General features: G+C 31.2%; 1 protein-coding gene across 2 annotated transcripts in view; it reads left to right on the top strand.

Annotated features, from left to right (window-relative positions):
• Positions 1 to 405: 405 nt before the first annotated feature.
• LOC113513022 (uncharacterized) overlaps positions 406 to 14,093 on the top strand; it is a 239,493-nt gene continuing 225,805 nt past the window's right edge. For both annotated transcript variants that reach the window (XM_052894773.1, XM_052894772.1), the window contains exon 1: positions 406 to 772. The gene's annotated coding sequence lies outside the window, so the exon portion shown is untranslated. The remainder of the gene's footprint in view (positions 773 to 14,093) is intronic.

Below are 14,093 nucleotides of genomic sequence, written 5' to 3'. Positions count from 1 at the left end.
CTTATATTGTACTGCATATTTTATTCTTCATTTTTTTTATTTATATGAACGATATTACGCACTTGAACAAGATATTATTTGCAGAAGAAACCAGTTTATTAACGCTATCTAGCGGCTGATGCTATAACTTTAACATGAGCGCAACATGTAGCCTGCTTACTTAAAATAACTCTACATAAACTCCTTCATGAAAACAATAAAATATAGTCATCTAACCATAAATACGTAATAAGAAAAATCATTATTAAAAAATCGACAAGTTTTCTATTATTTATGAAGATATTAATTGTAATTGCAATAGATTCGACTTTGAGTGGCGGTGTAAACTCTTTCGTTCTGTCTATCACCGCTAGATGCGCTACTGCGCGCCATCAAGTGAGATTCAATATGGCGGCACCATTCGTCTCTGGAACAGGGCGGGGAGAACAGTCGCCGAATCGACACTACAATACCTACGCGTATTTTTGTCGAAATCGTCGTGTTCGTGACTTGGACGCGGGTGATATTGCGAAATAATTGCGTGTTTCTGTGTTCATTTATGCTGTTTGTGTTATCGTTTGTGCATAATAGTGATTTTGTGGTGAAAAACGTGAAAGAACTTTAGGGTAACGATGTCTAGCAGTTGACATGTTTATCTGTGTCGTGTGTGAAGATTTTCCCTTCGCGTGAGGAGGTCCGGTGCGCTAGTGTGCGCGCTGGTTCTTTGTGTGCGTGTTTCGGACGTGGGATACGAGAGGATCCAATGATGGATTGCATTTCCATGGATGTATAGGTAAAAATCACTTGATAATTTTTGCATTCGTTTGCGTGTGTGACTCTTGTGCGATCGCGCCACGCATTCGAGGAGCGCGTTTCGCGACTGCTTTGTTTTAAAACGAAAGCGCCTCTATACTGCAGCGCATGTATTTGAGTGTAAGGATGTATCCTTGAATCGATAGGGATAACGTGGCTTACGAAACGTAAAGCTTTTCTGTTTCTTAATTGCCTTATTTTTCAATATTGTTTAGAAGACCTTGAAACGTTGAGATCTTAGAAAATGTTTTCCTCCTCGGCTCATTGTGTAACCTCCCATTGAATACAGTTAATTCATACCGATATCGTATCAAGATTATAAGCAAAAGCAAAGTGTAGTTTTGCTCTAATAATGAATTTTAATTGGCTTCTAATTGTATTAAACATTAATTCTGTATTCACCACCATTTTGAGTTCATAATGAACTAAAGTACACGATAAGTAAGTACTTCCGAAGCACGAAGCTTTTTATTGAATACGATTCACACGCACGCACAAAGTCTTGCTTATACCATTGAATCTTAATTCATTACATTCATGCAGAGTCGCGCGAGAATATGGTTCCCCTCGCTCTGTTCGCTGCCTCTGGTTATCAGCTTACAAAATGTTTGAACCTTTCTCACTCTAACACTTAGTTAATTTACGTATTCCTGTCTCTTTCCGGCGCATATTGCGCGTTTTTCTTCTTTTGCCGCGTCATATGCCAGTGTCGAGCCATGACCGTAGTTTTGGAGTGTTTGGAAAGTAGTAGTTAATGGGCGATTTCTTTTCAGCGATTTCGACTTAAGTCTCGACCTTCGTTATGGCGTCGGCTAGACGATCTGACCCTAATTGATTGGTAGTCCTTTGTTTAGGGGTCGGTAATGTAGTATTATTATGAGGGTACCTGTAGCAACTGCGCATCTAGATCGCGCAGTTGGATGTTTGGTACCCGCCCGAGCCGCACGTGGGGCGGTCACTGAGCGAATAACCGCGAATCTATTGTTTCGTCAAGTGCTAAATTTTAATACAAATGGAATTGGATTTTCTTGTGTTAGTGTGGATATTCGCTTCAAATTGTAAACTGGCAAATAGCAAACTAATTATATCATCGCATATTCAATTACTGCTCTAATATTTTTAAGGATTCCATTCAGGAAGCAATTCAACGAATCACAGGGTAGGATAATTATATCAATTGAATTAAGCAAATTTGTATTACAGTATTGATTAATAACGTGATCTATTACAGTTTTCCAAATTTAATGAACATTTTCTTACACTAGTTATATTATTAGTTGCTAAATGTATCGAATACTTTATGTAACAGAAATTATTTAATATAATATCAGTTAATCATAATTCAAACAGATCATATAAAGTTAAATGTAAAAAGAAAGCAGAAATACCTTTATTGGCAACGAATTAACAATGCTCTTTATAATCTAAAAATTAAAAAATGAAAAACGATTTTATTTCGTTTCTCAAATTAAATGCCTGCAGCATAGAAAATACTGTTCTCTAATATGATAAAAGCGTACACGAAAATGTAAATAAAACTATACTAAAAAGGATTTGTTAAACTCAGTGAGGGAACGTACTGCGACTGTCTCTGTACATTCTTATTCATAGGTCTGAACTCATTATGTAAAACGAAACGGCGTATTATGCAGATGATAACAATAATGACTGAATATATTGTAAGTAATGTCTGCCCTATGTGGGAGTAGTTCTCATGTACTTCTGTGAAGAGGGAACGAGAAACAAAATGAGAAAATTTGGAGATTTTAGAGGCTGTAAAATGTATATGAAAATTACGTTTCTAATTTCACATGTATATAAAATTTGCTTTATGATTTAATACTTTATTATCTATTGTAATTTTAACTTTTTGCAAGTTTTTATATGAATATATAAAAAAAGATGATATTTTTTTCATCTCAGTTGTTACACTTTTCAAATTATACCTATAATCAATTTGTTTCTTCACTTATTCTTTGCCTATGTTTATACGCGTTTATTGCAAATATTAATTCCTTGATGATAATCGAAAAGTTTGGACGTCTTCGTATTTTTTGTGTATATGTAATGAGGTATCTAACTCCTTACTTGTAAACAATAACTTACAAATTGTACAAACATTTCAAAAAAATATCCTAATAACGTATTTTTTTTACGTCACAACATCAATAACTGACAATAATTTTAAACAAATGACGGTCTTCCTGTAAATTATTCACGATGCTCGCCAAATCACTATCAAAAAGTTTGCAGGTAAGATTGGCATATTCTAGAACAATTTATCGGATAATTTGGGAATAAGAAATTTTGAAATTATTGCACGTCAATTAAAATCATCATTTGTACGTTTGCTCGTTACGGATTTGGTAAACAACATCCTTTTAGCCTCAGCCATAGTAACCATTTGCTAAACATGACCTTATTCAACTTTTTCTCGAGGCTACAGAAAACCATATAAATGTTTTGCCAAATTTCTTGATATTTTGAAGAGATAAAATTCGAGAGTTCTTTCACTATTAGAAAAAACTCTGGCACAAATGTATATATTTACAGAAGATAGTTTTGAAGGAAACAAAATTGCGTTGGTGATTAACGACGTAAAAAAAAGTTAAATTTATTTTTATTAAACAATATAAGAATTAACATCGTCAAAAGTTATAAAAAAATACTTAGAATAAAAGCCAAGACTTTCGTTTATAACAAATGAATTGACCTCTAAGAATATAATCATTGCTTTCAGGTCATATAGTTACGCAATTATCAATCTAAATCAATTTTTTTTTATATTTAATCTCCTTTATCTTATAATATAGTAGAATATTCACAATAAGACAATACATTTGTGAATGTAAGTCTCTTGTTTATCTTTTTAAAGAGTTATGTAACTATTCTACACCTAGATAAATATTACAGATAATCTAGATCAATTTTAATGCTTTTATTATTAAACGTGTATTTGTATGCTTATCAAACTGAATTTGATTTTATAGGGTTTTTACGTAAATTGGGAGAAATGGTAAGTATATTATGCTGGTAAGTGTGTAAAATACACAGGTTATTAAGGCTATGCGGCACAATATGATAAATAACAGGTATTTTCCATCCACTATTCAACATAATAGAAGAAAATATCTAGGATTCACAATTTCGAATATCTTGCTTTTAAAAGCCCACACATATTTATAAAGAAATAACGCACTTAAATATTTTTACTTGTGGTCCAATTTTATAGAAAATTTTCTTAAAGCAAGACGTTTACAGATATGCTTTATACATTATATTAATCGCTTATGTAATAGTATCCATGTGAATATAATAATACTACATATATAAAAATAATTGCACCATAAAGAAATTGAAAATCATATGCCGATGTACCAGCCACATCCCAACATCCCCGATTCTTATTTGGCATTGTTTACACATATTTTAAATATACAATTGGGACTTAACGCGATGAAAAATTTTTGCACGTAAATAGTAATACCGTGACTACGACGTGGTGCAATTCACGTCGAAACGTCGGCAATAAAGAAACAGGTATGTAAGTACTATTTACCTACAAAATTTTTCATCGCGTTAAATCCAGATTGTGTATTTAAAATATCCCGGATTCCTCCCCAACATTCCAATTTATCATGATTTTTGATCCAATTTGAAATATGTATCTAGATTTCTTTATATCACCTTATTCTATCTAAGGTTTTACGATCATCCAATAAAAGTGTCGTAATTTTAACTATATTACATTCATCATCATCATATCAGCCTTTAATTATCCGCTGCTAATCATAAGCCTCTCCCTTGGAGAGTTTTCCCAGTAGTTACCATGCTTCGCATGTGGATTGGCAATCACAGGCTTACCCATCCTTCGCCCTTCCTTAGTCGCCTCTTAGGATTCCCACGGGAAAAAGGGGTGGCCTATTCTATGCCGGGACCACACGGCAATATATTACCTTATCTTAAGAGAATTAACCTTTTCTCATTCAAAATACAGAGGGACTATGTGATAAATAAAAGCGTAGTTAGTTTCATCTGTATGATAGAATCTTTACTGTGCACTGATTTTTAACTCGTTATAAGCTTTTTTGTTTTATCTCACAAAAATAAAATATTTTTCCGACAGGGAAATTGAAATGAATTAGTTTCCTAATGTTCAAAAATCCATGCAGGATTAGATCAGATTTTCGAGAATCATATGAAATTAAAATAAATTTTAAATATCATTGCAATTTTGTATTTTTTTTTATTTTCTTAAATCAATATAATGCCAATAATATCTTTTAAAGCAATTTCTTAAAGGAGGTATTCTCGATTCGTCCGTTTTTGTATATCATAAGATATCTTCATGAATTCTCAACTGATTTTGTTACTTTTTTTTTTATAATTTATAACGATTATTCGCGTGTTGGTCCAGTATTATTTTTGTTATTATTGAAGTCGATTTCTTTGTTGTACTCGTATTATGAAAATATTACTATAGCTCTACATTATCTTCATTTACAGTTTTCATACGGTCCCTTTACTGTTAAAATCTACATATTTTAATGAAAATGACTGGGAAAATTAGCTTTGCTGTTGTTTTCATGTTGTGCAAAATTAATTTAAAGTCAGCGATTCTAATCTGTTTTTGGCAACTCATTGTCGCAGTGGGTTGGCCAAATCGGCGATTGCTCGCTCGCTTGTAATTTCTACACAGAGGCTACACATTGTTGTTGACAGGTAATAAAGTTAATTAATATAACAAGCGATACTTTTAATAATAATGTCTTGTTAATGATATTAATCATCATAATGACTGACCATTACCTGTCCACTGCTGAATATGGGCCTTCCTCTGTTAGGGGGTTTTCCGATAGTTGCAACTTGGCACTTGGCAAACGGGTTAGCAACCGTAGTTAAGCTTTGGTGATGTTTTAAGAGGGATTCTGCTGCCCATCCCTTGACCATTGAATTCCTTTAGTCGCCTCTTACGACACCCACTCCAAAATAAAGAGTGGCCCATTTTATGCCGGAACCGCACGACGATATTTTAACATATATTTCTTATATATCTCAAATTCAAACAAAAATTATGATGCACCTGTATAATATGAACTGTATGCAATTTGTCAATAAAAACTACATTAAAATATAATTTAAGTGCAGTTTTTAGTCTCTTAACGGTTAATTGTAATATAGATGTTATAGAGATTTACATTACAATCAGATTTACATCTCAACCCTATTAACAAGACAACTCATTAGCTCATAATCCTTATCTATGCATGAACATTATCCGGCAACTGCGGCGGCGCACACTAATTAATAATGAACCGCACGAGTAATTAGCAAGCTTAGCTGGTTAATTCTACAAGTTTCTATTGAGTTTATTTCATACTTTTAACAGACTTAACTGAAGATTCCATGATTCCTCTAATTGTATATATTTGCGAATTTCACAAAATTATTGTAACAGATTATGTCGCCGTGTAGACTCGACATAGAATAGGCTATCCCTTCCTTTCCCGTGGGTGTCGTAAGATGCGACTAACGGAACTTAAAAAGCGAGGAATGAGTAGCAGCGTCTCTCTTAGAACATCACCAAGGCCTAACTGCGATTGCCAATTAACACTTTATGAGTTAAAAATTATAAATAATAATTATAATTGTAAATTTGAGTAGATAATAATATAATACAATAATAATACTTATATAATAAAAAATATTTAGAAATTTAAAAACAGGACTATTTATTTTTTTACTCCATAATCAAATCTTGACTTTGATATCGTTAGCAGCACATTGCGGTAATATCTTTGATGTCGTTTTCCTTAATGAGGAAATATGTAAAATAATATGATAGAAAAACGTTTGAGGTTTTCTCTGGATCCTATTATCAGACTTTGATCTTATTGTGATCAATAATTTATCCACGTGTAGGTTTCACTAGCTGGAATACTTTGAATATAAAGACTGCTAATATGGAAAATAACAGGTAAGATAAATATAAAATACAAAAAAAAGATGTAGACGAGAAAAAAACCTCATATGTTTAAATTCTGAGAAAATTAAGTGAGTACTCGGATAATTTTTTCATACGAATTGAGCAATATAATAAATCATAAAAAAATTAACTGTCAAATAAGATTTTGATATTTATGGTTACTATTATAAGGAATATAATGACATCTTTTCAGGCTGCATGTTGCCTCAAAAATGTGGAGTTTCGGACAAACTCGTATATACCATACGCCCGATTAACTTTTAATTTCGACAATCCTATTAATATAATAAATACAAAAGTTTGTAACGATCTATCGTTGGATGTTTGTTACTTTTTTAGGCAAACACTACTGAACAAATTTGTATAAAATTTGGTACATAGATAAGTTATATCCCAACTAAGCACATAGAATACTTTTTAATTATACTGATACTTTATAAATATATGTGGGCGGAGCCGCAGAATACAGCTAGTTGAATAATAATAATCCATTAACTGCCCACTACTGAGCATGTTTCTCTCTCTTTACGATTTTATTAGTTTATTATTACTACGATAGCCATATACGACAATATTAGTTTACCTGTGCACTAATTCACAAATGATGTAGAAACACAGATATATATTGAGGTAAAGTTATATCATCATTAAAGATGTTAATATTTGCAAGTGACATGTGAATACAAAGTAAAAGATACCTCTTTATTCATAAAAACGTCAAAACTCTCATAAATCTATTTTATCTATTAAACTATTCTGTCTCTTTTTTTTCTGAGCAACATTCTTAATTTAAACGAAAGTGACTAAAACAGTATAATAAAAAATAATAGATTTTTTTTTTTTTAACAAGGAGCATAATCTTTAAAAAATATCTTTAGATGTTTTTCTAATAAAAGCATTGCATTTACTGCTACTTTAAATATTTCAATTTCCTCATACTATTTTCACTTCACTTGCAGTCCTTAGTGTTTTGTCGAGTAGACTTTAGACTACTTGACAAAGGACTGAGGTTTTATTATAGGACTAAGATTATAGGCTATTTTCTTGGAACTCTTCCCTGGAATACTTTGTCAAACATGACGTCATAGATTTTGTAAATACTTAGCAAGCACTTACTACTATGTATTTAATAATAGAACTAAGACGTAAAAATATTATTACATAGTACAATGTTTTCTTTTTAGGTCAGTTGATTTCGTTAGACAAAGAAAGTAATCCTTCCGAGAAAACTGCAGTGCGGTTGCATTATTATCTAGTATCTAGTGTATAAGATAAAGTATTTTTTATTATACCTTTTTCTATTTTATTTACTTTGATTCCGTTTTAACAATATATGTATTTTTTTTGAAATTATTTACCCAACGTGCCTGTTCTATATACCCTTTGTAATTATTGAGAGATGACAATAAAGATTATTTATTTATTTTTATTATTTTAAATGGGTATCAGTACATTTGGGAATTTTAAATCATTAATATGTTGAAAAAACACCTAACAAATCGATTTGATGGAATTCGAACCTACATCTTTCTATTCGGTTATCTTATTATCCAGTCTGTGGGTTCTGAAATTATATTTTATCCGACAATCGATCTAAAATTGTTGAAAGCTTAAGGATTGAGTTGTCGGATGATCATTTTTCCAACCTGGAAGCAATTTACATATTTATAACATAAATATTATTTACATTTACATTAAATAAAAAACAATTAATCTAACTCTATATTTCAATTTTTGTTATGTTTTTATATTTTTATTTTGGCATTAGATTATATTATAGATAGAAAAAAAAAAGTATAACTGGAGATACTAACCACAACTAACAGCTGAAAGAATACGTTAATAAAATAAAAGGCATTCAGCTATGCTTACTGTTACGTAAAGTAGAAAAAAAAACAAGCTTGATCGATAACAAATTACGCAGAGAAAAGTATTTTTCTAACCAAAAAAAAAAAAAAACTTTTTCTCAAACGCGGAAATTCAATTTGCGACCGCTTCGTAAACATCAATAACCCTTACACCACTCGACCAAACAATAAAAGGTTTCGTAACCAGTCGTGCAGTAATAAAATGGAAGACAATATTCTCATTAATGTTACATCTTCAATGTCATTCGCGACAATAAATCAATTTTCATCGTAATCTTTACTGATAAACTATTACTTATACTGTAATAATATGATAAATGTGGAAATGAATATGATTGTTTGTTACATCTTGGCGCCATAACAGCTCAATCAAATATCTTTCAATTTGGTATACACGTACTATATAGAATGGAGAAGGTGGTAGTGTATATAGAATGGTGAAGGTTGGAGAAGGTGTGGAGAAGGCTATTTTTTATCTTAATAATCGAGCGAAATCCCTAGGAAAATGTAATACCTAAATACACACTAAATATTCCAATAAAAATACAATAATGACAGATTGATCAAAATACATATTACTTGAAAGAATATCGTATTGAGAAACTATTATCTCATTCATGATACGCCATTCTTAAATCTTAGTATATTTGGACTGTGATTGCTTCACATCCACATTATTATCCCATGAATAAATTTTCATCGTAACGCCCAATAAATTTTTTTGTAAATTTGGTTAAAAAAGAAAAATAAGTCATCATCATCATTTCACCTTGTATCTATACACTACCATTAATGTGGTACGGTATGGTACCTACATAGACTTTTCCCAATGTCTTCCAGCATGTATGATCCTTTGCTGTATGCACCAAATCCATTTCCGGCCGTCCTCTTAATATCGTCAGTTCAACTAGAAAGAAGGTGGCCTGCGCTTCGTCGTCCTGTATACGGCCTCCACTCTAAACCTTCCTTCCCTCTTTACGTTCACGGACTCGACAAATATGACCAGCCCCCTGCCATTGGGGAAAAGGGATTCTCAGTAATGATGATTGCCCATAAAAAAGGTCCTCTGCCTTTTTTATCCGACAGAATTTGAGAGTTATGCCAACCATTTTAATTCTCTGTCGTATTTCTCCGTTCAGAAAAAGAAGAGAAGAGAAATTCCAAAAATTTATAAACCAACCTTACAAGTGCCTACTTGTAAGGTTGGTGTATAAATTTTGAGGTCTCCACAGCGTAAATTAAAGCTCCCTGCTTTAGTTTAAAACCTAAATAATGACCTAAGTATAATAAAATACCTGCTTGTCTTTAAATATTGTCATAATATAAGGAAAAAATGTTATATATAAAAAGATTAATCAATAATACTACTTGGCATAGACATTAAAGTAACAAACTGTTATCTCATTCATGATACAGTGTTCAAGAGGAAGTTTATTCTATCTAACTCTATAGTTCTTTGCACGTTAAAACTTGGAGCTTTGATTGTTCCGTAATCAACTTGAAAATCCAATAGTTTCAAAACTATATTGCTCTTTGTGGCTTTTATATCAACTATTGCTTATACATATACTATTTAAACTATTGCCTAAAACATGCCTATCTTTTTACAGATCTTTACGACCTCCTACCATTTTTTTTTCTAAACTAGTAGATAGGTAAATAGAAAAAATATGTATAAAACTACATTGTACATTACCAAAGTTCTTTCTTCATATATTAATATCAATATTGATTGAATAATAGTTAAAAAAAGTATTACGATTGAAATTATTTTATAAATTGATAATGTAATATCAGTTAAGTTCGCGACTCCGCCTGACCGCATATCCACCTTGTTTTTATAAAATCCTTAGTTTTTTATGAAAATTGCAAATTGGATATTTAGATTACATAAATATCACGATAAGAGTCAGGTTATTAATATCTTTACTAACTATATTTCACAGATTTGCCACGTAATAATTTTTAATAAAAGTGCCGCACGTATTAATTTAGTGAATGGTCTTTTTGCGTACAAAATTTTATTGAAATCATAATTGAATAATAAACTTTTAACAACCTTTACCAAATTTCTATTTTATATTATAGTATATTCGAAGTATGAATTCAAAGTTTCACCAAAGCCCAATAGCATCAGCTTCGCTTTTACTAATAAGAGAAATAGTTGATAAATATGACAGCGCATTCATATATTATGCTAGTATTTTATTATACAATTTATGTTTATAATAAAAAGGCGAGTTTGAACATTAATTATAAAGCCATTTTCACGTAAACATCATCTATCTATATTGCATAAGAGAACTTTGTCACATTAATTGATAATTAAATGATATTGTTGTTGACTTAATCAGTTAGTACGGATGTAGCAAGAACTTACATTAACATAGTTACGAGTTGTTACTTAGACAGGCGGCTCTTCTAAACAGTTACAGTGCAGGCTCAGAGGTACTGTTGAGCTACAAGTTTTGCAGCCAACAAATATAGTAGGTAACTACAAGCACAAAATATGTTATACTATAACTACAAAGTCTATAACTGACACTAAAGTTATTAATGAAATTCGCCTTGATGACAATTCCTACAAGACAGCTGATAATATTATTTATTATATTATTATTATTATCAAAGTTACATTTTAAATACAGGAAACGTAATGTACATAAGTACATGTTTTTTTATATAAAAGGTAAATCAATTAATCTATTTTTTTATAATAAAAGACGAAATAATTTCAAAGTACCTAATAAAGAAAATAAATTAGTTTAAAAAAAAATTAAACTTTGTTTTTATAATTTCAATTGTATGTTGTTTACAATTGAAAGTTATTATTTAAATAAAAACAAGAAAAAGAAATAAGAAACTTTACTGTGGTGTGGTTATAAGGTTTCATCAGAAGTTTCTGAATGCTTGAAAAGAGTTTTAATGTGGGTAAGTAAAAAAATATTTTTATTTACTGTTATTATTTATTAGCCCTTTTACAATTTGTCAACAACCAAAAAAACTCTTTTTCATTATATTTTACCGAATATATTACCTAGTTCTGAACTTTATTTTTATATGCAAAGGGGTTTTATTATTTCTATATTGAAATAATAAAAATACTACAACACATTAAAATCAGAAATCATATTTGATCGTGTTGATCAGCAGGTAATTAAGATAAGCAGAACTATTTGTTCTCATAGTACAACAAGAGTAAAATTAATGTAACGGGCTAGAACAGTAATAAATGACATTTATTTGGAAAATCATTAATTGGATATAGTTGTAATCACAGAATACCAAATAGTAATAACTTACTTTACGCCTTCACCTAGTTCATTCCTATGCCAATATATTTTTTCTCAAACATGCTTGGAAATGTGAGCATTATTTTGACAATCTTCTTCGAGATAAATCAAAATTGCCGTACTGATCAGATACATGCGGGCAGCGGCCGGCAAAAGTTGTATGAAAATCCATATCTGTCGTGTTTTGCGGCCAGATAAATTACTATGTAAACTCATATCTGTCCTGTAATTTAAAAATGGAATGACCTTTTACTTCGAAACATGGCTACCAAGGAGGTAACTAATAAAAGGTTTTATTTAAATTTCGAACTGGCTTGCAAATAGAACGCTGTTTATTGAAAAAAAAAACAAAGGAACAATATGGCGCGTGAAAAATTATTATTGTACGTTATTCGTCATTGAATTTAAAAAGTAAAATTGTGTTTTTGATTTCCGCGCATTGTTTGAGAAAAGTACTATACAAGCCTTGGCCACAACTAGGCACTGATGGACTCACGTATGTGTGCCTTGGCTGCGCCTCGGCCCACATTTGTACGTTCGTCCATCAATGCCTCAGTTGCTGACCGCTGCAGTAATGTACTATTATTAAAGTCATATACATGATGATAATATTTACCTCCATCCTCCCCTTATGGGGAGGCTTATGTTCAGCAGTGAACATTAAGTGCTGATATGATATTGAGAATTAAAATATAAATAAATAATTTTAATAAAAACAATTATAAGTGAAGAGCTTGTTTGCTAAAAGTATTGTATTGGCAAAAATAACTACTTATTTTTAACTCGGTTAACAAATTAAAATATTTGTAAAACATTTTTATACTAGCTTATGATCGTTGACATTTCAATCGTGAATTACACAAGGAGAATACATTATCGGGATAAAAATCCTATGAGGTAATCTCTGACACAATTTCTGTGTACTAAATTTCATACGGAATAAGAGTAAAATATGGAAATAATTTCATAAAATTAAATATAACAATATTCATCGTCATTTTTTCAGTCATTACCTACTGCTGAACATAAGCCTCCCCCATAGACTGTCATATGGAACGGGAGCTTTACTTATGACAGTTGGAGCTTGGCATTTGGATTGGCAACCGCAGTTTGGCTTTTGGTAATGTTTTAAGTGGAACGCTGCTGCCCATTACTCGATCATTAAATTCTCTTAGCCTCTTACTATACTAACGGAAAAGGTAGGGGTGGCCCATTTTATGCCGGGATTACACGACACACAATAATATTAAAAAGAATTAATCACGGCAACAAATGAAATTCTGGGCTTTGTTTACGTTGAGTAAACGTGTTGTCATTCGTTCATAAACCTATAAATGCAAAGCTAACTTATTTCCTGTTTCAAGCAATCCATGATACATTATTACTATACTAAGAGAAAATTTCAATAGAATGTGTAAACAGTTCTCATTTCCTTTGCTGGAAATAATAGCAACTTTTCGTATTGCATTGTGGTTATATTTATAATTTTATTGTTGTTGTGTTGTTACTTCATTGTTAAGGGTAAAAAGATTGAAAAGATGAAGGGACATCTTTTAAAACTTTAAATTTTTTTGTGCAATAGAAAATGATAACTGTAACTAATAAACATGAATAAAACTATAAATCACAGAATACAGTGTGATGCGATTAGTACCTCTTATGCGATTTCATTTTTATAGATTACTAGTGACCCGCCCCGGCGTCTCACGGGTGCACATCACATCACATTTGAAACCTCTAAAATTATCAGTGTTTCTCTACTATATTATGCATGTATTATACATATAAACCTTCCTCTTGAATCATTCTATCTATTAAAAAAACCACTTCAAAATCCGATGCGTAGTTTTAAAGATTTAAGCATACATAGGGACGGACAGACAGCGACAGTGACTTTGTTTTATACCTATTATACTATGTAGTGAAGATGTTTGCCGTTTGTACCGAATCATAGCCATGCAAGCAAAAGTGGTTTGGTTGGTGGCACAAATGTAAGTCTACCCTGCATTAGTACCTTCCGCATGTAGACGACTTCTGTACAAAATTTTCCACTGGTAAAATAAATAGTTATGTTCAACTTGCACTATATGATAACTATTAGAAATTAAAACATGTACACGTATATGAAACAAGATTATCTTTATTATGTAAAAA

The sequence above is a fragment of the Galleria mellonella genome, unplaced genomic scaffold (genome assembly GCF_026898425.1).
Source record: "Galleria mellonella isolate WM207_F2 unplaced genomic scaffold, CSIRO_AGI_GalMel_v1 utg23, whole genome shotgun sequence".
Lineage (NCBI taxonomy): Eukaryota > Metazoa > Arthropoda > Insecta > Lepidoptera > Pyralidae > Galleria > Galleria mellonella.
The sequence above is the reverse complement of the archived record's forward strand: the minus strand, read 5'-3'. Positions and strand labels throughout refer to the sequence as shown.